General features: G+C 49.3%; 1 long non-coding RNA gene across 3 annotated transcripts; it reads right to left on the bottom strand.

The window, feature by feature from the left end:
* Positions 1 to 21,341: 21,341 nt before the first annotated feature.
* LOC117188239 lies at positions 21,342 to 21,729 on the bottom strand. Of its 3 annotated transcripts, none has more exons than XR_004472529.1 (3): positions 21,704 to 21,729; positions 21,556 to 21,654; positions 21,342 to 21,497 (listed from the first exon to the last, which is right to left on the bottom strand). It is a non-coding gene; the product is annotated as an uncharacterized LOC117188239 (long non-coding RNA). The 3 variants fall into 3 exon arrangements; XR_004472528.1 differs by having other exon boundaries at positions 21,556 to 21,663; positions 21,704 to 21,728; XR_004472530.1 differs by having other exon boundaries at positions 21,556 to 21,663; positions 21,717 to 21,728.
* Positions 21,730 to 22,173: the final 444 nt, after the last annotated feature.

Genomic DNA, 22,173 nt, shown 5'->3' with positions numbered 1-22,173 from the left:
ATTTCTTGCTTTTGGCTACAAAAATGATCCGATTTGATTCAGAAATCTGATAGATATGGTCATTATCTGTGATTCTGCGTTTTTAGTTTTCTCGAATATGCAATATTGTGGATGCAACCGATTTTCGTCCTTTGTGTGGGCGGAAGGGGGTGGGGCGAAATTCTGAGATATACGTTTTATAGTGAGATCTAACAGAAGTACGGATACCAAATTTGGTTACTCTAGCCTTAATAGTCTCTGAGATTTGTGGATGCCCCAGATTTTCGTCCTTTGCGGGGGCGGAAGGGGGTGTGGCGTAATTTGGACACGAAACGGTCAAGGTCCGATATCACAGGAGTGTGGATACCAAATTTGGTTGCTCTGGATCTTATAGGTTCTGAGATCCTTGAACTCATATTTTGCAATTGGCAAAACCGACCATGAAACCTGTGTGTTAGAGAGAGACAGAGCGAGAAAGAATGAAATTGTTTTATTGATTCTGGCTATGATAATTATACGATCTGGTTCAGATTTTGCACTCTAGAAGATATAGTAATCCTCTACGATTCTGCGCTTTCAGTTTTCTCGTATCTTTGAATTTATGGATGCCACAGATTTTCGTCCTTTGTGGGGGCGGAAGTGGGCGGGGCGAAGTTTTGAAATATTTTTGTAGCAGTGACATATCACAGAAGTCTGGATCCAAAACATCGTTGCTCTAGCTTATATAGTCTTTGCGCACTAGGCGCTGAAGGGGACGGACAGACGGACGGACGGACAGACGGACAAACGGACAGACAGGAAAGAGGAAACCTGTGATCCAGTCATCCGATAGAGTCAGGGTAGTAAGACGGGTTGATAAAACGAACTATAACTACAATTTGTCTATAGATGGAATAGAGGTAGAAGAGCAAGAATCAGAAATGACACCAAAAGAAACCAAAAGGTAATTCAAATTGCGTTTATAGGAAGATAGCAGAGACAGTCATTAGATCGAATTAGAATTGGTCGAATTAGAAAGGCAGGGTAGTTAGCTCTTCAAAGTTCCAGTAAACACTAATGCTAGAATTCAATGTAGTAACTCACATAAAGAACTAGTCGATCTTCCGCTACAAGGAATTTTGACTAGTACCTCATCACAGTAGTCAAACAGAAAGCTACGAGAGAATTTCATCCATTTATATAAGTAATTTAAAAAAAAATCCCAAAATTGGTTTGGAAATGGATAAATTAAGGAACGAATTAATATTGTTAAAATAAGTTATTCATGATATAAAAGGACCTAAGTTCCATCATATATCTGGACATGCAGCCTTGATTATCGGAATCATAATAATAACGAGGGGGAACGTTGTGAGTTGCTACGGCGACCGCAACTCTACATTTATACCCGATACATAGTCAGTAAGGCTACATTGAGCGACAATGTGCGCGTGCGGGAGAGACAGAAAACGTGTCTGATCATGTCGTAAAACATGTGTAGTCACTGCAAATTATATAAAAATACCTATAATGGCTATAAAAATAATCCGATCTGCTTTAGTTTCAGCAATCTCATAGATACGGTCATTCTCTATGATTGTGCGTATACGTTTTATAGTGAGATTTAACAGGAGTGTGGCTACCAAATTTGGTTACTCTGGCGTTAATAGTCTCTGAGATTTATGGATACCCCCAGATTTTCATCCTTTGCGGGGGCGGAAGGGGGTGTGGCGAAATTTCGAAACAAACTCGTCAAGGTCCGATATCTCAGAAGTGTGGATCAAAAATGTGGTTGCTCTAGCTTTTATAGCCTCTGAGATCAAGGCGCTAATGTTTTACGCTAAGCAAAGCCGGCTACGATACGCGTGTGTTAGAGAGAGACAGGGCGAGAGAAAATGAAATTGTTTTCTTGATTCTGGCTATAATAATGAAACGATCCAATTCAGATTCTGCAGTCTAAAAGATATGGTTTTATTCTACGATTCTGCGTTTTTGGTTTTTTCGTATCTTTAAAATTGTGGATGCCACAGATTTTCGTCCTTTGTGGGGGCGGAAGTGGGCGGAGCGAAGTTTTGAAATATTCTTGTAACACAGAAGTCTGGATCCAAAACATCGTTGCTCTAGCTCATATAGTCTTTGAGCACTAGTCGCTTATAGGGACGGACAGACGGACAGACGGACGGACGGACAGACGGACAGACAGACAGGGCTCAATCGACTGGGCTATTGATGCTGATCAAGAATATATATACTTTATGGGGTCGGAAACGATTTCTTCTGGACGTTACACACATCCATTTTCACCACAAATCTAATATACCCCAATACTCATTTTGAGTATCGGGTATAATAATATTAATAATCTATGCCATAAAAAGAGTTAAGGTAGCAAGAAGACTGTAAACGATAGCACATCCGTACCCTCTGTAATTGACTGTAAATGAGAGTTATAGCTATAAAGAAAATGTACACAAAAAGGTTTACAAGAATCAAAATACAAAACTATGCCACTATTCGGCCGCTTTCAGAATGTCCAATGATGAACATATCGTCAAAGCCATGCTACTTTCGGACGGATGATTGCGAAGGATCTAGTCCTGAAAATACTATTGTCATCATTCTTTGAAAAGAATTTGGCGCTATTTTTAAACCATAAGGTAATCGCGTGAAGCGATATGAGCCATTGCTCGTTGAAAAAGACGATATCTGGAATTTTCTTTAAGCTCAATTTGATGAAATACGGACATTAAATCTAAAAATGAAAAGTATTTTGCTCTGCCTTATTGATCAAGAATTTCATCTATGTGTGGCAGTAGGAATTTATCGGAAAGGAATTTTTTATTTATTTGACGATAGTCTATTACTAATCGCCATCTTTAAGTATAGGAACCCGGTAATCCTTTCTTTGGGACAAGAAGGATTGGGCTCTTATATTCTGATAAGGTAGGTTCTACTATTTTATCTAAGATGAGTTTTGTGACTTGTTTGTTAACTTCTTCTTTTTGAGTATGAGGAATTCTGTAATCTTTATTGTACTCTGGTTTAGTATCTTTCAATCTTAGCTTGTTTCAGTCCCACCTGAACGATGGGTGACCAGGGCCGAGGGCGACGCGCCATCTAGCGGAAGTCCAGGGAGGCTCGATGGTGTATGGGGACATCGGGGGAGCTAAAGCCGGTACTGGGGATGTAAGAAAGAAAATAGGATTAGTTAGATGTATTAGTAAGGATAGAAGGGGATAAATAGGAGTGAAAAGAATTAGAAAACGTGGAGTGGATTATGAAATTCGTAGAGTGTGGACGGAAGAGAAACGTCGACCCAGCACCTTTGAAATTTTGTGCGTAAAATATAAAGTTTGAAGTGAGTACAGAAAAAAGGCGGGTGAGCAAATATATGTGTTCGGGTCAGCCGCCGAAGAATAACCATAAATTAAGGCATTGTTATTGTATGAGCAGAGTGAGTCGCCTATGTTTTGCAAGCGTTGACGTTCTGCAGACCTGCTGCGCTCTCCCGCTAAAGGGGCTCTTTGCCGCCGCCACTTTAGCAAATAACCTTGCTGTTCCGCCGCCACTTCGGCAATCACTTTTGATCTGCCGCCTTCGTCTTTTAGTTTATTTATTTAGTTATGACCCCTCTGTTCTGGCCCTAGAAAGCAATTGGCTTCAGCTCAGCCACAAAAATCAAATAAATATTATAAAGTTTAACCAAGTTCTCTTTTTATTTTGGAAATTAATAGGTGCCAAAAAAGCTTGGCATCTCAAACATTGGTGACCCCCCGACGTGATATAAAAGCATTGCTTAATCGCGTTCAGTTTAAAACACATTAATTGTACAATATTTTGTTGTTGGGTAGTTTAACTACCAACAAATACATTTGGTGCACGTTAAAAACAGTTTAAAGTGAAAATGTCAGTGAGAGTGCGGCTGGAATATTTATATATGTACATACATATTCCTGTACTTTAAGCGTCGAATCTCTCATTCTCTGCGCAGCTGCTGTCGCGGTTCTTGACTTTTCGTGTCTTTCATTCTCTCTCTTGCGTCTATACATCGTCGCTTAAGCGGTATTTCATTTTTCCGTTGCTGTGTCGAATTGCACAACGGTTAAAATGGACAACGATCCGACAAAACTCCGTGTCCTTTTCGATGGATCCGCAGCTACATCAACTGGATTTAACATATTGATTCGCTTTCGAACATATCCAGTCGCTCTCACTGGGGACATTTGTACAATGTACCGCTGCGTACGAGTGTCTCCACCCGACAATTTGTATCAGATTGCGAGATTCCATCGAGTCCGATGTTCAAGTCTACACATTAGACACCGTCACATACGGGACGAGGGCTGCATAATTATTAGTGGTCCGCGAAATGCACCAGCTGGCCATCGACGAGGGTGAGTCCCACCCTCTTGGCTCAGCTGCTCTGCGTCAGGAGTTTTACGTGTATGATTTTATTTCGGGCGGTAATTCAGTCGCACAATTCATGGACAAGATGCCCCAAACATCAGCTTTACTGTCCCGTGGTAATTTTAAACTTAGGAAATGGTGCTCCAGTCACCAGGAAGTATTTGAGGGAACCCCTGAAGATGACATAGAGAAGTTCCTAAAGTCTCATGATGGAAGCGACATAGCCAAAACTCTCGGCCTAGCGTGGGACCCTGCTTCGGATCAGCTGCTTTTTGCCTGGTCCGCACTGGACACAAACTCAAAGCCCTCAAAGTGGTCGGTTTTATCTACGATTGCGCGTTTACCTACGACCCTCTTGAATTGATAAATCTAGTCATTGTCAGGTGCAAAATCTTCCTTCAGCAGCTTTGGAGAGAAAATTTGGATTGGGATGAAAGCCTACCCTCAGCGTTGCATTCAACTTGGATGGACTTGAGAAATAGTTTGGCAAGCATTTCTCGGATCTCATTCCCTCGCTTGGTTCTTCGTTCTAGTGTGGCTACAGAAGTTCACAAATTCTGTGATGCCAGCTTAGAAGCATATGGCGCTTGCGCGTATGTCGTGTCTAGGGAAGCCCAGTCTTCGAGCCACGTTTTGTGCTCAAAGTCGCGAGTGGCGCCACTAAAGACTATATCGATTCCTAAGCTGGAATTAAGTGGAGCCCATTTGCTTGCGAAAATCATGCAGAATGTAAAGGACATGGGAATCTTTACAGGTCGGTTCTATTGCTGGTCGGATTCGTCAACAGCATTATCTTGGATTAGGGACGAGCCAGCCAAATTTCAAGTTTTCGTGGCAAATCGAGTGGCATAAATTCAGGAGTGACGGCAGCCATGGAATGGCGCTATGTTCCCAAATCTTTAAATCCTGCTGATATTCCCTCGAGAGGCTCGCTTCCCAGCCATCTTATCCAGTCAGAGCTATGGTTTCACGGCCCATCCTTTTTGCTAGGCTCCAAGGATAAGTGGCCTGTATCTCCTGCTAACGACATAGCAACTTTGGAGCTTCGCCAGAGAGTATTGCTAATCACGTCTCCACATGCCGGTTTCACGTCCGGATGCAAATTTGCGAATTCATTCTTTCGCATGCAGCGCACATTCGCCTACATTCATAAATTTATACATCGTCTTAGGCATCCAGGACTCACCGTTTCTGATATTCGGCAAGGAACGAATCTTCTAATTCGACACATTCAGCAGGCAAATTTGTGGATGGACGTAAAGGAGGTTAGGCGCAATGGTCAAGTCATGAAATCCAGTTCTATTTGTTCGCTCAACCCGTTCATCGATCATTCTGAGCTACTTAGAGTTGGAGGTCGTCTTAGCAACTCATCGCTAGGATTTGACGCTCAGCACCCGCTCATTCTGCCAAAGGGACATTCCATTACCTCTGCGCTGATAAGATATTATCAAGAAAGAAACCTCCATGCCGGACCTCGCGCCTTGCTATCCAAAATTCGGCTGGCCCATTGGAGGTATTAAATCAGTGTCAAGTGTCGTCAGCAAGTGTGTGAGATGCTTTAGGACTAGGCCGCGCATGGTTGAACAAATCATGGGAGACCTACCTAAGGAACGTTTGGAAGGATCTCGAGCTTTTGAAGTCACTGGAGTAGATTACTATGGACCTTTTTTCTACCGATCAGAAATCCGCACGAGGCCTCCGATCAAGTGCTACATTAGCGTATTCATCTGCTTCACTTCTAAGGCTATACACATGGAGCTCGTTAAGGATTTGACCACCGCATCGTTTCTAGGCGCACTAAAGCGTTTTAGTGCCACGCTCTCCGCATTTTGGCGGGTTGTGGGCAGCGGCCGTGAAGACCGCAAAGTATCACCTGTACCGCTCAGTTGGACCATCTGTGCTTAGCTTCGACGAGCTGCGCACTCTGATCTGTCAGATCACTGAAATTGTTAACTCTCGCCCTTTTCTCTTGCTTTCAGAAAATCCTGATGATTTAGACGTTTTGACTCCTGCTCATCTGCTTCTAGGCGGTCCCCATGAGCAAATCCTCGAGTCTGACCTAACGAAGCTGAACTACAATCGTCTGGATGGCTGGCAGCGGGTCACCCAACTACAACAAGTATTTTGGAGCCGTTGGCGCGAGGAGTATCTTACTCTTTTTCAAGAGCGCGCGAAGTGGCGTACCTCCGCGCAAAACATCTGCAAGAACGATCTCGTTCTGGTGAAGAACGAAAATCTTCCTCCAATGCGTTGGCGGCTGGCTAGAGTGGTCGATGTCTTTATGGGCAAGGACGGAGTGTGTCGCGTCGCTGACCTGAAGACATCCTCGGGAAACATCAGGAGGGCCGTCACTCGGCTATGTTTGCTGCCCCTTAAGGAATCAGTTGAGAGACTAGCTCCCAACGGGGGAAGTATGTTCGGGCCAGCCGCCGAAGAATGAATTAGGAAGTAAATTTAAGCATTGTAATTGTTATTGTATGAGCAGAGTGAGCCGCCTATGTTTTGCAAGCGTTGATGTTCTGATGAGCTGCTACGCTCTCCCGCTAAAGGGGCTCTCTGCCGCCGCCACTTCGGCAATCACTTTTGATCTGCCGCCTTCGTCTGTTAGTTCCATGCTAACCCCTCTGCACTTCGGTTGCATACCTCTTACCTATCTGGCCCTAACAAGCTATCGGCTTCGGCTCAGCCACAGCCACACAGCGCAGCTCAGCCACAAAATCAAATAAATATTACAAAGTTTAACCTAGTTCCGATTTTTATTTTGAACACAAGCAGGTGCCAAAAAAGCTTGGCATCTCAAACAAGATTTTAATGCAGGAAATTTTACTCATAGCCGGCACGGAATATAGCCACCACAACCGGACCAAAAGGTTCCCTGGATAGGAGCACGGGAGGTCGAGAGTCGGCTGCAGAGAAGAAGTCTCCGTAGGAACCTGAGTGAGTTCGTTCGAAATGTCGTGTGTGTGAGCCGAAAAGCGCGGGACGTGAGAAGGGGGGGGGGGGGAGAGAAAAAGGACGACGTTGGTGCCAGGGCGATCGTAGCCAAATCGCACGTTCGTTGCAGCGCATTCCAGTGCGGGCCACACATTTGGTCTCGTGCATCACAAAAAACCCTGAAACCCTACACACACACACACACGTATACACACATATGAGGGGAGGAGGGTTTGAGTGTTTTCCAAGTGCGGTTGTGTTTATCACGAGCTCCAAGCAGGTGATCGCGCAGGGTGGCAACTCGGACGGTGTTGCCGGACAGCCTCGTACGGAACAGGGCTGCCGGAGTGCCGGAACAGAGTTACGCGCCAAACGAAATTTGAAATTTCAAATTAAAATCGACCCAGAATTAACTGGAACATCGAGCAAAGGAATGGAAGAGGACGAAAACCTGGCTTTCATGAAGGGCAGCAAGCTCGCCCGATCGCCAGCAGCTGCGTCAGCTCCAGGAGCAGAGTTACAGAGCATGGACCCGGACGCCCGGGAGACCCCTAAGAGGGTACGGGACCCAGCCAGCCCAGAGAGTTTGCAAAGAAAAACGCCGCCTAAGAGAAGTTAGGCCTGCCAGGAGGCAACCTGCCTCGAAAACCTCCAAGAGCTGGGAAATATCTTGGATGAAGTCCATAGCAGAATGATGGATAAGAATACGCGCCACATCAACATGGCGACGAGAAACATGTTCGTGCGAATGAAGGAGCTTCACACGAGCATCAATGAAGCAAGCCAAGCATCAGCAGCGGGCAGAAGCGCCAGGCAGGAAGGCCTCGACGCCGCAGTCCTGTGCTCAAAATGCTCACAGAGCACCAAGAGCATGAGCATGGACAAAGAGCAGCAGACAACGACAGTCTGGAAGAAGGATGCCGCGGCGCAAACGGAGCCGTGGCGTAGGCTAAGCCAGCCACTGGTGGATCCGGCCCCCCCCCCCCCCTCCCCCCACGCGCCCAAGGCAGCCAAAAGGCGCCAACGCAACCAGGAGGCCGCAGAAGAAAGCTCCGTTGCCGCCACAAGAAGACGTGGCGAGGCCCAGCGTTATGAGCCAGACTAAGAGCCCCGAGATTCCGGTCAGCGGATGGAGGGAGGTGGCCAAGAAGACGAGGGCAGCCAAGAAGCCGGCTAGGAAACCTCACCGCCCGGACGCCGTGGTCGTCGAGGCGAAAGGAAAAACCTACAGCGAGGTGCTGGCCCTGGTTACCCGGAGAGAAGACGGTCAGCTTCAGGACCTGAGTACGAGCGTCAACAAGGTCCGCCGTACCGCAAATGGTAACCTGCTCCTTGAGCTGAACAGAGGCGATAAAGAAAGCGCAACAAGGATTAAGGAGAGCCTCGAATCGGTACTGGATGGAGTAGCGGAGGTACGCGCCCTTTCCGAAGACACGAGGACGAGGGTGCTAGCGATCAGCGACCTGGACCCGCTAGTAACCGCGGAAGACCTTGTCAAGGCCGTAGCGGAACAATTTGCCATCAAAGCCGACTCGGTGAATGTGAGAAGCCTACGCCCATCATACCGGGACACCCAGACTGCCGTAATTGGACTGCCGAGCAAGGATGCTCAAGTGGTCCTCGGCAAGGGCAAGGACAAGGTGGGATGGACGGTATGTAAGATCAAGGAGAAGGACTCGCAGCCTAGGTGCTACAAGTGCTTGGAGATTGGGCACATCACGCCAAACTGCCATAGTGCGGTGGACCGAACTGAGTGCTGCATTCGCTGCGGCGTCAATGGGCACAAGATAGCAGACTGTCCAAACAAGGCAACCTGCTTCGTCTGCGCCGGGAGAGGCCGAGAGGACAGAGGCCATCAATCGGGAAGCCGGCAGTGTCCCTTCTCGAAGTTAGGAGAGGTAGCCGGAACAAGAGGATGGAAGTGATCCAGCTCAATCTGAATCACTGTAGGGCCGCACAGGACCTGCTCCTGCAGACGGTGAGAGAACTCAAATCGGACCTGGCCATACTCAGCGAGCCGTACAAATCAGGTGACAACGAATCCTGGGCGACCGACAGAACAGGGAAGGCATCCCTGTGGGCATGTGGAGGCGATCCCTGCAAACTCAGCAATGTGCTGGCAGGAGACGGATTTGTGCGCGCGAGAGCTGGCAACCTATGGGTATACAGCTGCTACCTAGCGCCCAGTCTACCCCTCGAGTCCTTCGCCCGAATCATTGAGGAACTAGCTGAAGACGCAAGAAACCGCGGGGCAGTCCTAATCGCCGGGGACTTCAACGCGTCGGCACACGAGTGGGGCTGTCAAGTCACCAACGCAAGAGGCCGAATCCTGCTAGAAACTTTAGCATCGCTAGACCTAGCGCTGCTGAACGAGCGCTCCCAGCAAACCTTCTGCAGGGGTAGCGCTGGGTCAATCATTGACCTAACGTTCGCGAGCCCTTCGCAGCTGCGCAATGCAAGGTGGCGAATAGGAGACGTGTACACCGGAAGCGACCACGAAGCCATAGTATGCACCATTGGCGAACGCCCCAGACCCAGCAGATCAAGCGCGAGGAGCAAAGCCTACATCGTGGACACGCTCAACACCAGCGCTCTGGCTAGAAGCCTCGAAACGTGGAAGGCCCTCGGGGACACAAGTGCCAACGAATCGGCCAACCAGCTCGCCTTGCGAATGGAGGAGGCCTGTGACAGGAGCATGAGACAGCGGAAGCCATTCATGCGGCACCACGAGCCAATCGTGTGGTGGAACGCCGACATCGACAGTCTCCGGACAACGTGTCTAAGGGCCAGACGAGCAATGCAGAGAGCGCGACGCACGACTCGGTTCGACACATCGCATGAGGAGTATAGGACCGCCAGGAAGGCTCTGAAGCATGCAATTCGGAGCAGCAAGCGGGAATGCTTTCTCCAGCTCTGCGACACAGCGGAACAAGACCCCTGGGGAAGGGCTTACAACATCGTAATGAAGCGGCTAAGTGCCGGGAGCCAGGCGCCAACGGACCCCAGCACCCTCGAGGACATAGGGCACACCCTGTTCCCCAGCGAGCAACAGAGGCGTCCGGGCCCCTTAGAAAGCGACGCACCGATCACGGGCATCGAAATGATCACGGAAGCGGAGATCCTGGAAGCCGGTAGGAGCCTGCCCAGCAAAAAAGCCCCAGGCCCGGATGCAATCCCAAATAGGGCTTTAAAACTGGCATTGGCACTACAGCCATCCGCCTTCGCCGAGGTCTTCAATAAGTGTCTGCTAGAAGGTACCTTCCCCGATAGGTGGAAGATTCAAAAGCTACTGCTGCTCAACAAGCCAGGGAAACCACCAGGCGAGCCTTCTTCGTACAGACCAATTTGTCTCCTGGACAACGCGGGGAAGGTATGCGAAAAGCTCATTGCACGTAGGCTCAGCCGTGCCATTGAAGATGCCCGCGGCTTGTCGCCCAACCAGTATGGCTTCCGGAAAGGCAGATCAACCCTGGATGCCATTGGCATAGTCACCAACATAGCGGAGAATGCAATAAGTGGGACCCGCTGGAGAGACCCTGGATATTAAAAACGCTTTCAACTCTGCGGACTGGGGTAAAACGATGGAAGCCCTACGGAGGCTACGGATCCCGGAATACCTCCTGAGAATAGTGGACAGCTACCTCAGTGAGAGGGTGCTGCTGTACGAGACGAGCGAAGGGATAAGATCGTATAGAGTGACTGCTGGAGTCCCGCAGGGATCGGTGCTGGGGCCGCTCCTGTGGAATACGATGTATGATAGAGTTCTGCGACTGAACCCGACGGTCGTCGTGTTTGCCGATGACGTCGCCATCGTAGTGGTAGCCAAGGACCTTGCAGCAGTTGAAGCAGCTGCAAACGGGGCAATCCGTGCCGTGGCGACGTGGCTCGCCATAGCGGGATTACAGCTGGCGGCCCACAAGACCGAGGCTGTTCTGATTAGCAGCAGGAAGAAGGTGGAGACGGCCCGAGTGTCGGTCGGCGGACACGACATTACTTCGCAAAGGGCTCTTAAATACCTAGGAGTAATGCTGGACACTAGGCTTTCATTTAGAGAGCACTTGGAGTACGGCAACAAAGGCCGCACAGACTTGCCGAGCACTCTCGCGAATCCTGCTCAACACCAAAGCAAGCAAGGAGGAAGCTGATCACCAGCGTCGTCTCCTCTCAGCTCCTGTATGCTGCCGCAGTGTGGTCCAAAGCGACGAAGGTGCCGAGCTATATGCGAGGAGTCGAAGCAACGCACCGCTTATGTGCCATCAGGATCGCCTGCGCATTTAGAACCATATCTGACGACGCAGCACTGGTCATCGAGGGACTAGTCCCAATAGCAGAGCAAGCGAGGGAAAGGGCCGAGGTGTACGAGCTATCTCGCAGGGACACCCACAATCCTCCCACCGGAGTCGAGACAGAATCACCCAGGCACGAGACCGTCAGGAGGTGGCAGATGAAGTGGGATTCCTCGACTAAAGGACGCTGGACCCACCAGCTGATTCCGGATATCAAGCTGTGGTTGGAGAGGAAGCACGGACAGGTGGACTTCCACCTCACTCAGATGCTGAGCGGCCACGGATGCTTCAGATCGTACCTGAAGCGGTTTGGACACGAAACGGAGGACTGGTGCCCATCATGTGGTCGACGTATCGTGGAGGACGCTCACCACGTCTTCTTTGAATGCCACCGTTTCGAGTACGAGAGGCGCCAGCTAGAAGATGAGCTAGCCACCAGCATTAGCGTCGGAGGGATCGTGCCGCTCATGGTAGCGAATCCCAAGGCGTGGGATGCCACCACTAGGTTCGCCGCCACTATAATGCGGGAACTACGGAGAGCGGAGAGGGAAAGGAAAGTGTCGGAGGAGTAAGGAGGAACGGCTGTGCGAAGCAATGCTTTGCGGCCGTACCGCATAGCTACGCCCCATTACCGCTGATGGCGATCCGACAAGGTCGATTAGAGCTACCTACAGGGGGCGCAGTGCGCAGATCTACCGGAGCCGCCTGGCGACTACCCTCCGCCAGAGGGCGCTTTATAACGGACGTAAAAGACGGGCAAAAGGCTGCTCCAACCGACGGCCATCCTGTTAAAAGCACACGCGAGCGGACAGCAAAAGGGAAATGGCAGGCTACCAACCTGCCCGTAGCACCGAACCCAGTAAGGTGCTCCGTATGGTATACTGGAAGCCACTTACGAATTTTTCTGCTATAGGGCTGACGGCAACGGCATTCCATGACCTCAATAGGCAGCTTGATACGCTGTTGAAATGGCTCATGGGCTAATGTCCTTGCCGCCCTTGTCCCGTTAAAACCATGGCAGGCCTCTTCTAACGCTCGGCAGCTGCACCATTAAGTTGGCTGCGTAGGTTTGGTTTATTCCATCCCAATCAATACCGATCTGGCACTGAAGTCTGCAGCCCATAAGGCCCAGAGTCAACCCTCGCATGGACCTCACTCTCGGAAAGGTACCCATGGGATCATGAAGGTGACTACGCAATACAGCTGTCGACAACGGACTAGAGTTGGGACCCACTAAAGGAAATGACTTCAACTATCAATAAATTGACGGACGTGCTGAATTCTCAGCAAATTGAGATATCAGAGGACGTGGTATTCGGGAGACGGAATATCATAGGAAGATCGCCACCTAAATCTGCCCCGGCGGCCGAAAGAGTCGCACGACTCGCACAGAGGACTAGGAGCAAGACCCAAGAGTCCCTGCCCAATATGAGGGAGGCACTCATCAGCCTAGGCGATAGAGTAAAAGAATTGACAACCATGATGAGCGAGCAGCGGCACGTTAACACTGCCATGAGGGACCTCGCGGCAGGAATAGCAGACCTGCAAGCAACGGTGGTTAAAAGCTGGGAGAGCTCGACCAAGGAGAAACCCTCCAATGAAGGGAAAACGCTGAAGGGAAACCCACATATGGTAGAGAGGGCCTCACAGACCCCGCCAGAGAGGGAGGCAGATAAGAGAGGAAGCGTGTACAAGCGGGTACGAGAGGAGTCACACAAGAGCAGGCGTTTCTCACCAAAGCGGCACAAGGGACCGCCGCAGATCCGAGTCCCCCACAAACTGATGTTGCCAGACCCAGGTCAAGGACATGCGACAGCGGGCGGCGAGAGCACTCCCACAACCGCACAAGTAACCAGAGTGGATACCCCCAGTAGTAAGCTGCAGAAGTGGCAACTCGTCGACAGAAAATCAAAGCGGGAGCGGACCGAAAGGAGACACAGGCCGGATTTCATAATCATCCAACCTCAGGGCAACCTAACATACAGCGATATGCTGCGGATGGTCACCAGGCGGCAGGACGACAAGCTGAAGGCCGTCAGCGAAAACGTCAACCGGGTCAGGCGAACAGCGAAATGAGATCTACTGCTTGAACTGAAGGGCGTGTGCAGCAGCAGCAACGAGAGGATGAAAGAAGACATCCAGCTGGCGCTGGGAAACCAAGTGGGCATCAGAGCCGTGTCAGAGGAATCCTGCGTGGAGATAAGGGATCTCGACACCCTGGTCACAAAAAAAAGATGTTGTTGCTGCAATTGCAAAACAGGCGGGGCAAGAGGTGGTTACCAGTGCGGTAAAATGCCTTAGACAGGCCTTTGCCGGCACGCAAATGGCAATAGTTTGCCTCCCACCGTCGGTCGCCAAGGAACTGCTCAAAGAGGGTAGGCTGAGGATTGGTTGGACCAGATGCCGGGTCAGCGAACGGCAAGCACAAAGGAGGTGCTATAAATGCCTGCAGTTCGGCCATATAGCGGCGAACTGCACAAGCGCTGTAGACCGCTCGGGTTGCTGCCTCAAGTGTGGCGAGAGCGGTCACAAAGCAGCAACGTGCCAAAAGGAGCCAAAGTGCTCTGTATGTACAGAGGGAAACCGTCAGGACACCAAGCACTATGTTGGCAGCAGGAGATGCCCAATGGTGCAGGGAGGCTCACGTACCCAGCGTATAAAGTGAAGTTCCTGCAACTGAGCCTAAACCATTGCGCGGCAGCTCAAGATCTGCTGAGCCAAACGACCAGGGAGGAAAATGTGGACGTAGCTATCCTTAGTGAGCCGTACAGGACGAGGAGTGACGCTAACTTTGCAGTGGACGCTTCAGGAAAGGCGGCGATCTGGGTCTGCGGAAGACGGCCGAGCCGGATGAAATCAGTAGAGTCCGCAAACCACTACGTCAGAGCTAAGATCGAGGAACTCTGGGTCTACAGTTGCTACCTACCGCCGAGCGTGCAGGCTAACGAGTTCTCGGCCGTCCTAGACGAGCTAGCCGAGGATGCAAGAGGTCGTTCTGGAGTGGTGATAGCGGGGGATTTCAACGCCTGGGCTGAAGACTGGGGCTGCCCGTCAACAAACGCCAGAGGAAGAATGTTACTGGAGAGCCTGGCCTCACTCGATATTGCCCTGCTGAACGCAGGAAATGAGCACACCTTCAACAGGGGCGGCATCGGATCGTGCATAGACCTGACTTTCGTCAGCAGCTCCCTTTATACGCGGGCTGACTGGAAGCTGAGCGATACCTACACGGCAAGCGATCACTTTGCAATATGTAGCGAAATAACCACTAGCAGCAGAGCCCGCCAGGCAAGGAACCCCCAGGTAGCAAGGATGGGCTTTTCCGCGAACCTGGTCACCCCACCGCCAGCGGCCGATGCCTCTAGCGAGGCAGACAGAGTGATGGAGGCAGTGCTGCACGCTGCAGGGCGAGCATGGAGAGACGCTACGAGTACAGGAGTCACCACCAGCCGGTTTACTGGTGAAACCAGCAGATTAAGGATTCGCGACGGAAATGCCTGCAGGTCTGCAGGCAGTACCAGAGAGCGCGTGGCCGGGCAAATTATACGCAACTCCAGGGCGAATTCACAGCTGCTCGCAGGGACCTGAAGCTAGCCATTCGGGATAGCAAGCGGAAGTGCTTTCTGGAACTCTGCGACTCAGCGGAGCATGACATCTGGGGAAGGGCCTACAAGTTGATAATAAAAAAAATGAATGCCCTGAAACCGAAGGCACCGGTTGAAGCAGAGAAAATGAAGAATATCGTGGAGACTCTATTCCCCCGTATGCCTCAGGGGGGCATCCCACCAAGGCAGGAGTATGCGGAGAACCAAAGTGAGCTAGAGCAAATTAGCGAGGCAGAGGTCAAGGCTGCAGCTAGGAGTATCCCAGTTGCTAAGGCTCCGGGCCCAGATGGCATCCCAAACAGAGCACTAAAGACGGCCATTATGCTCCACCCGGAAATGTTCGCAAGGATGTTCAGCAGATGCTGGGCGGAAGGAATTTTCCCGGAGCGATGGAAGCTACAGAAGCTAGTGCTGATCCCGAAGCCAGACAAACCGATAGAGGAGCCCTCGTCCTACAGGCCGATATGCCTATTGGACACCGCGGGGAAAATCCTCGAGAAGATCATTTGCACAAGGCTAGAGCGAGCCATCCAGCGAGGTGGCGACCTGTCTCCAATGCAATTTGGTTTCCGCAGGGGCCACTCCACACTAGACGCGCTATCAACGGTGGCAGACATTGCAAAAAAGGCAATCGAAGGCACCCGTTGGAAGGGCGGTGCCAAAAAATACTGCATCGTGGTGACACTAGACGTACGAAACGCGTTCAACACTGCCAACTGGGATTGCATCCTGAGGGCGCTAACGGGCTTTGGAGTTGAAGGCCATCTCATTCGACGACGTGGCACTAGTGCCGTAGCAAAAAATATCAAGGATGCGGAAGGCAAATGTGACGCCTCAATAAGGAGAATCAGAGAGTGGCTGGGCTCCGCTGGGCTACAACTGGCCGACCACAAAACGGAAGTAGTCCTGATCAGCAGCCGCAAAAAAACCGAAACAGCGCTGGTGAACGTGGGAACCTGCAGGATAGAGTCCGTGAGAGCCATACGGTACCTGGGAGTGATGCTTGACACACGGCTATGCTTTCGTGAGCACCTCAGTCAGGTGAGCATAAGAGCTGCGGCGCTGGGTAGGGCACTAAACAAAATAATGCTCAACACGAGGGGCCCGAAGCAAGGACGGCGGCTCCTACTACACAACGTGCTAAAGTCGACAGTACTATACGGTGCAGCGGTCAGGGCGAAGTCGGCCAACACAAAAGCATATATCAGGAAGATTCAGGCAACATATCGGCTGGGAGCCCTGCGAGTATGCAGTGCATTCCGCACGGTATCCGACGACGCGGCTCTGATCATTGCTGGGACGGCACCAATCGACCTTTTAGCAAGGGAGGCGGCCAAAATATACTCGCAGCGAAGGGATATAGCGCCGGCGGAGCCTAATAGGGACGCTATCGGACAACGGGAGCGGCAGCAAACAATGGCCGAGTGGCAGCGCAGATGGACGGAGTCGACGAAGGGGAGATGGACGCACACCCTAATCCCAAGAGTCGAAGAGTGGTGCACGCGAAGTCACGGGAGTGTAAACTTCTACTTGACGCAACTTTTAAGCGGCCACGGATGCTTTAAAGCATACTTGCATAGATTTGGCCACGAAATAGACGGAGATTGTCCTGCCTGCGACGGAACGCCAGAGGATGCGGAGCACAGACTCTTCAACTGCGCGAGATTCGAAGCGGAGAGAGAGAGTATGGAGGATTGCTGTGGAGAAAGGCTGACCAAGGAAACACTTGTGAGAGTGATGCTGGAAGACACGCGCAAATGGGATGCTGTATGCAACTTTGCGTGCGTAGTAATGCGTAAGCTACGCGAGGACGAGCGCGCCAGAAGACGGCAGACAGGAGGGGCATAGAGTGCCCGCCCGGGCCCTGCGACGCAATACTTGACGGTCGTCCCGCAGGAGCACCTGGCAAACCAAACCTACCTACCTAAACACCTAATACTTCTTTCTATACTACTAATTCTATACTGCTGTATATACCATGTAAACGCTTTTCCTTTTTGTTTTTCACTACCTAATAAAATATGGAATAAAAAAAAAAAAAAAACGTATACATACATATATTAACCATTCACGAACCGAAATCTGCAATCAGCTGTTTCAGTTGCTGAAGATTAACCCTTAGTGGGTAACGCGGGGGTCCCGTCAGTCCACCGTGTTTGGTCGGGTGATATATGGAAATCTAATCATTGTCTATTGTTTATGTCCCGGGGACCCTTAACAAGAGCTCTTGGTAGGTCGGTCTCCGTAGAGGCCTGAGTTAAATTAACTCAACAAAAGGTGGATTCACTCATCTACACGTGATCTATTACGTATGGGTGAGGGAACCCCTGGCGGTTGAACAAAATTTCATCAGATATTTCTCTATGTACCTTGGTGTCGTATATATAGTTATATATATAGTTATTTATGAGAAAGATGAAGTTGTCAATCCATTATTATTAAAGCTATACATTGAAACATGATGCAGTAAATTAAAATAGAGGGACGACGCTTGGCGTAAGCCACGGATTAGGCCTGCCGCAGCCGTTCCAGCAGAGGGTAGCCAAAATTAACGTTGGGTTTGGTCACAGGTAACCTAACTTCACCCACTTGACAGCCGTCAGTTTATTGTTTTCTTTGTCTTTGGTTTGTTGTTAGGTTCGATGTCCTGAAAAGTAGTAAGTCTCCATCTTTGTCTACATTTGGCGGGCAAGGGGCCCCACCCAGACCTGGGGCTCGAAAGCTAGCCGGCGTTGCCCTCTGGAAAACAAGCTAAATGTAACAAGCTCTTGTTTATAAAAATTGTTTGTTGTTATTGATTCGGTTTCTAGTCCGATGAATACGTCGGTGTATTTGGTGCAGAGATCTTTCAATTGTGTTTTAAATAGTGGTGGTTCTTGCTTAGTTTTTTCATCACCATATCTCGGCGTTCTTTGCTATTTTGATATCATTAAGGTTTAATATTTTTATTGAATTAGTTTTGTTTAATGTACGGACAAAAGTATTGGAAATAGTATTTGCAATAAAAATTAATTTATCAATTTCTTGATTTGGGATTAGAGCTATTATTCTCTAATGAGTGAATTTCAATTTGACGGCATTTGTGGCATTATTATCACAAGTGTGAATTATTGTTATTTTTATGGGATAATTTAAATTATTAGGCCGAATTATTAGAGAATCACATGTTTGTGTACATCTAATTGGAAATTGTACTTGTCTAAACCTATAATGCCATCGCTAGGTATTGGAAAATTTTGTTCGACTATATGAAAGTCTTGAGGAATGGCATTCCTGTAGATAACTCTACGAATGTTAAACCTTTAGAAAAGGATGTGTTGCAATAAAGTGTTACAATTGGTGTTCTTCCACTTATTCTAGGTACAGTGTGTACTCTTTATGTGTGCATATTACATACGTCCGTTAGCACTATTTCTTGCGACTACCGTACACAAAACTTTAATTATATCATACTGAACGACATATGATCTATGTATTTTTTGGCCCGATTGGGAGAGTTTTATCGGGTTAATTCTCGCTTGTCTCCAGGAAAAATGATGGTGAGCTGTGAAGAAATGTACACATATCCTAACTAATCAGAGTATTCAATAAAAACTTCAATATAGTATAAAACGAGGGGGAACGTTGTGAGTTGCTGCGGACACCGCAACTCTACAGTTATACCCGATACTAAGTCAGTATGGCTCTCCTCCGGCAGACGCTGCTAATATTAAACGACACGACAAAGAGTGCGTGCGAGAGAGACAGAAAATCAGTCTGAGCGTGACGTCGGGCGCTGCGTAGCCAGTGCAAATTGATTTGTTCCTTTTGGCTATAATCTGGTCTGATCTGGTCCAGATTCAGCAATCTGATAGATATGGTCGTTATCTATGATTCTGCGTTTTTAGTTTTCTCGAATGTGCAATATTGTGGATGCAACAGATTTTCGTCCTTTGTGGGGACGGAAGGGGGTGGGGCGAAATTCTGAGATATACGTTTTATTGTGAGATCTAACAGAAGTGCGGATGCCAAATTTGGTTACTCTAGCCTTAATAGTCTCTGAGATTTGTGAATATCCCCAGATTTTCATCCTTTGCGGGGGCGGAAGGGGGTGTGGCGCAATTTTGACACGCAACGGTCAAGGTCCGATATCACAGGAGTGTGGATACCAAATTTGGTTGCTCTGGCTCTTATAGGTTCTGAGATCCTTGAACTCATATTTTGCAATTGGCAAAACCGACCATGAAACCTGTGTGTTAGAGAGAGACAGAGCGAGAAAGAATGAAATTGTTTTCTTGATTCTGGCTATAATAATTATACGATCTAATTGAGACTTTGCACTCTAGAACATATAGTCATCCTCTACGATTCTGCGTTTTATCGTATCTTTAAAAATGTGGATGCCACAGATTTTCGTCCTTTGTGCGGGCGGAAGTGGGCGGGGCGAAGTTTTGAAATATTTTTGTAGCAGTGACATATCACAGAAGTCTGGATCCAAAACATCGTTGCTCTAGCTCTTATAGTCTTTGAGCACTAGGCGCTGAAGGGGACGGACAGACGGACGGACGGACAGACGGACAGACGGACGGACGGACAGACGGACAGACGGACAGACAGACATGGCTCAATCGACTCGGCTATTGATGCTGATCAAGAATATATATACTTTATGGGGTCGGAAACGATTCCTTCTGGACGTTACACACATCCACTTTTACCACAAATCTAATATACCCCAATACTCATTTTGAGTATCGGGTATAAAAATGTATGTCCACAAGTTTATGCCTATAAAAAGGGATTTTGAACCGTTTTCAAAAAAATGATACAGAAACGTTTATTTATAAATTTATTAAAATTTATTGCAAATAAAAATTATCAAAATCATTATTTTTGAATTTTTTCTCTTTTTGGTCAAAAATAATTATTATGGATAATTAAAATAAAATTATAATTTTATCTCGGCATCTGCAGCACCGACATCCACATAATGTATGACTTAAAAAACGAAATGGACGACCTTTCCTCTCGCTTTCAGAAAATCCTGATGATTTAGACGTTTTGACTCCTGCTCATCTGCTTCTAGGCGGTCCCCATGAGCAAATCCTCGAGTCTGACCTAACGAAGCTGAACTACAATCGTCTGGATGGCTGGCAGCGGGTCACCCAACTACAACAAGTATTTTGGAGCCGTTGGCGCGAGGAGTATCTCACTCTTTTTCAAGAGCGCGCGAAGTGGCGTAGCTCCGCGCAAAACATCTGCAAGAACGATCTCGTTCTAGTGAAGAACGAAAATCTTCCTCCAATGCGTTGGCCGCTGGCTAGAGTGGTCGATGTCTTTATGGGCAAGGACGGAGTGTGTCGCGTCGCTGACCTGAGGACATCCTCGGGAAACATCAGGAGGGCCTACACTCGGCTATGTTTGCTGCCCCTTAAGGAATCAGTTGAGAGACTAGCTCCCAACGGGGGAAGTATGTTCGGGCCAGCCGCCGAAGAATGAATTAGGAAGTAAATTTAAGCATTGTAATTGTTATTGTATGAGCAGAGTGAGCCGCCTATGTTTTGCAAGCGTTGATGTTCTGATGAGCTGCTGCGCTCTCCCGCTAAAGGGGCTCTCTGCCGCTCGGCAGCGGCACAGCCACAGCTGCAGCTCAGCCACAAAATCAAATAAATATTATAAAGTTTAACCTAGTTCTCTTTTTTATTTTGAACACAAGCAGGTGCCAAAAAAGCTTGGCATCTCAAAGAAGATGTTAATGCAAGAAATTTTACTCATAGCCGGCACGGAAAATAGCCACCAGAACCGGACCAAAAGGTTCCCTGGATAGGAACACGGGAGGTCGAGAGTCGGCTGCAGAGAAGAAGTCTCCGTAGGAACCTGAGTGAGTTCGTTCGAAATGTCGTGTGTGTGAGCCGAAAAGCGCGGGACGTGAGAAGGGGGGGGGGGGGGGAGAGAAAAAGGACGACGTTGGTGCCAGGGCGATCGTAGCCAAATCGCACGTTCGTTGCAGCGCATTCCAGTGCGGGCCACACATTTGGTCTCGTGCATCACAAAAAACCCTGAAACCCTACACATACACACACACACACACACGTGACACAGAGTGTGAAAAAACCCGGGTCGGTCGCGCGCCTCCGTTGCTTCTGTGTTTGCGCCGCGCTCCGTGTGTCTGCGGAGCCGCCGGGGCTGGAATAGGCCCTGGGCTGACGAGGTACCGTTCTGGCTATCAGGGCAGGTCGAGCTCCTCCTCGTTGTGCCCGCCTCCGATCCAGGCTGGCGGTTCTTTTCTTCCGCGTCGGCGGTAGCAGCCACTGAGTGAAGTGACTGGCTATAACTCAAAGAGAGAGTGATCAACGGTAAGCGAGCGTACATCCACCCATACTTACCCTATGGGCGCGATGCCTACTGAGCTTTACTCTGGACTCCTGGCCCGAGCAGACCGTGTCCAAACCCAAGAAGGTCGTCAATCAGGATTTTAAAGCAATCTGCCATGGCTAAATTAATTTGGGGTTTGTCACTCAAACTCCAACTCACTCATAACACTCACGAAGCTCCCGGGATGAGTTTCTCTCCTCCTCTCACCGGCCCAAGATGGATGGCGACGGAGTTGCCATGTCAGGCAACTGAGTTGCCTGCACCGCGCGAGTATGCGTAGGTTGGCCGTTTTAAGGCCCGACATAATGCACCAGTTGCCTCAGCTTCTTTAGGATGAGCTCCACGTTTTTCTGTATGTCTATTTTCCTGATCAGAGCAACAGCTGCTGACCAGGGCTACAAGACGGCGATAGCCTACTCATCGCAGGCGTGTCCCACCGTCAGAGGGTGCTGCTACGTAGCACGTAGAGGAAGACGAGCACCGGCAGATGGCGCTGCATCATACATCCTAGAAGTATACCACGACTTTTCGGCCCCCTCACCACGGGTCTATAGGATGTGGCAAAGTGGAACTGATGGGGATATTTAGAGGCTCACACTGCACATCGACGCTTTCTGAGGCCATCGGGT

This window comes from Drosophila miranda, chromosome 3 (genome assembly GCF_003369915.1).
Source record: "Drosophila miranda strain MSH22 chromosome 3, D.miranda_PacBio2.1, whole genome shotgun sequence".
NCBI classification, from domain to species: Eukaryota; Metazoa; Arthropoda; class Insecta; order Diptera; family Drosophilidae; genus Drosophila; species Drosophila miranda.
This window is presented reverse-complemented; position numbering and strand designations above follow the sequence as displayed.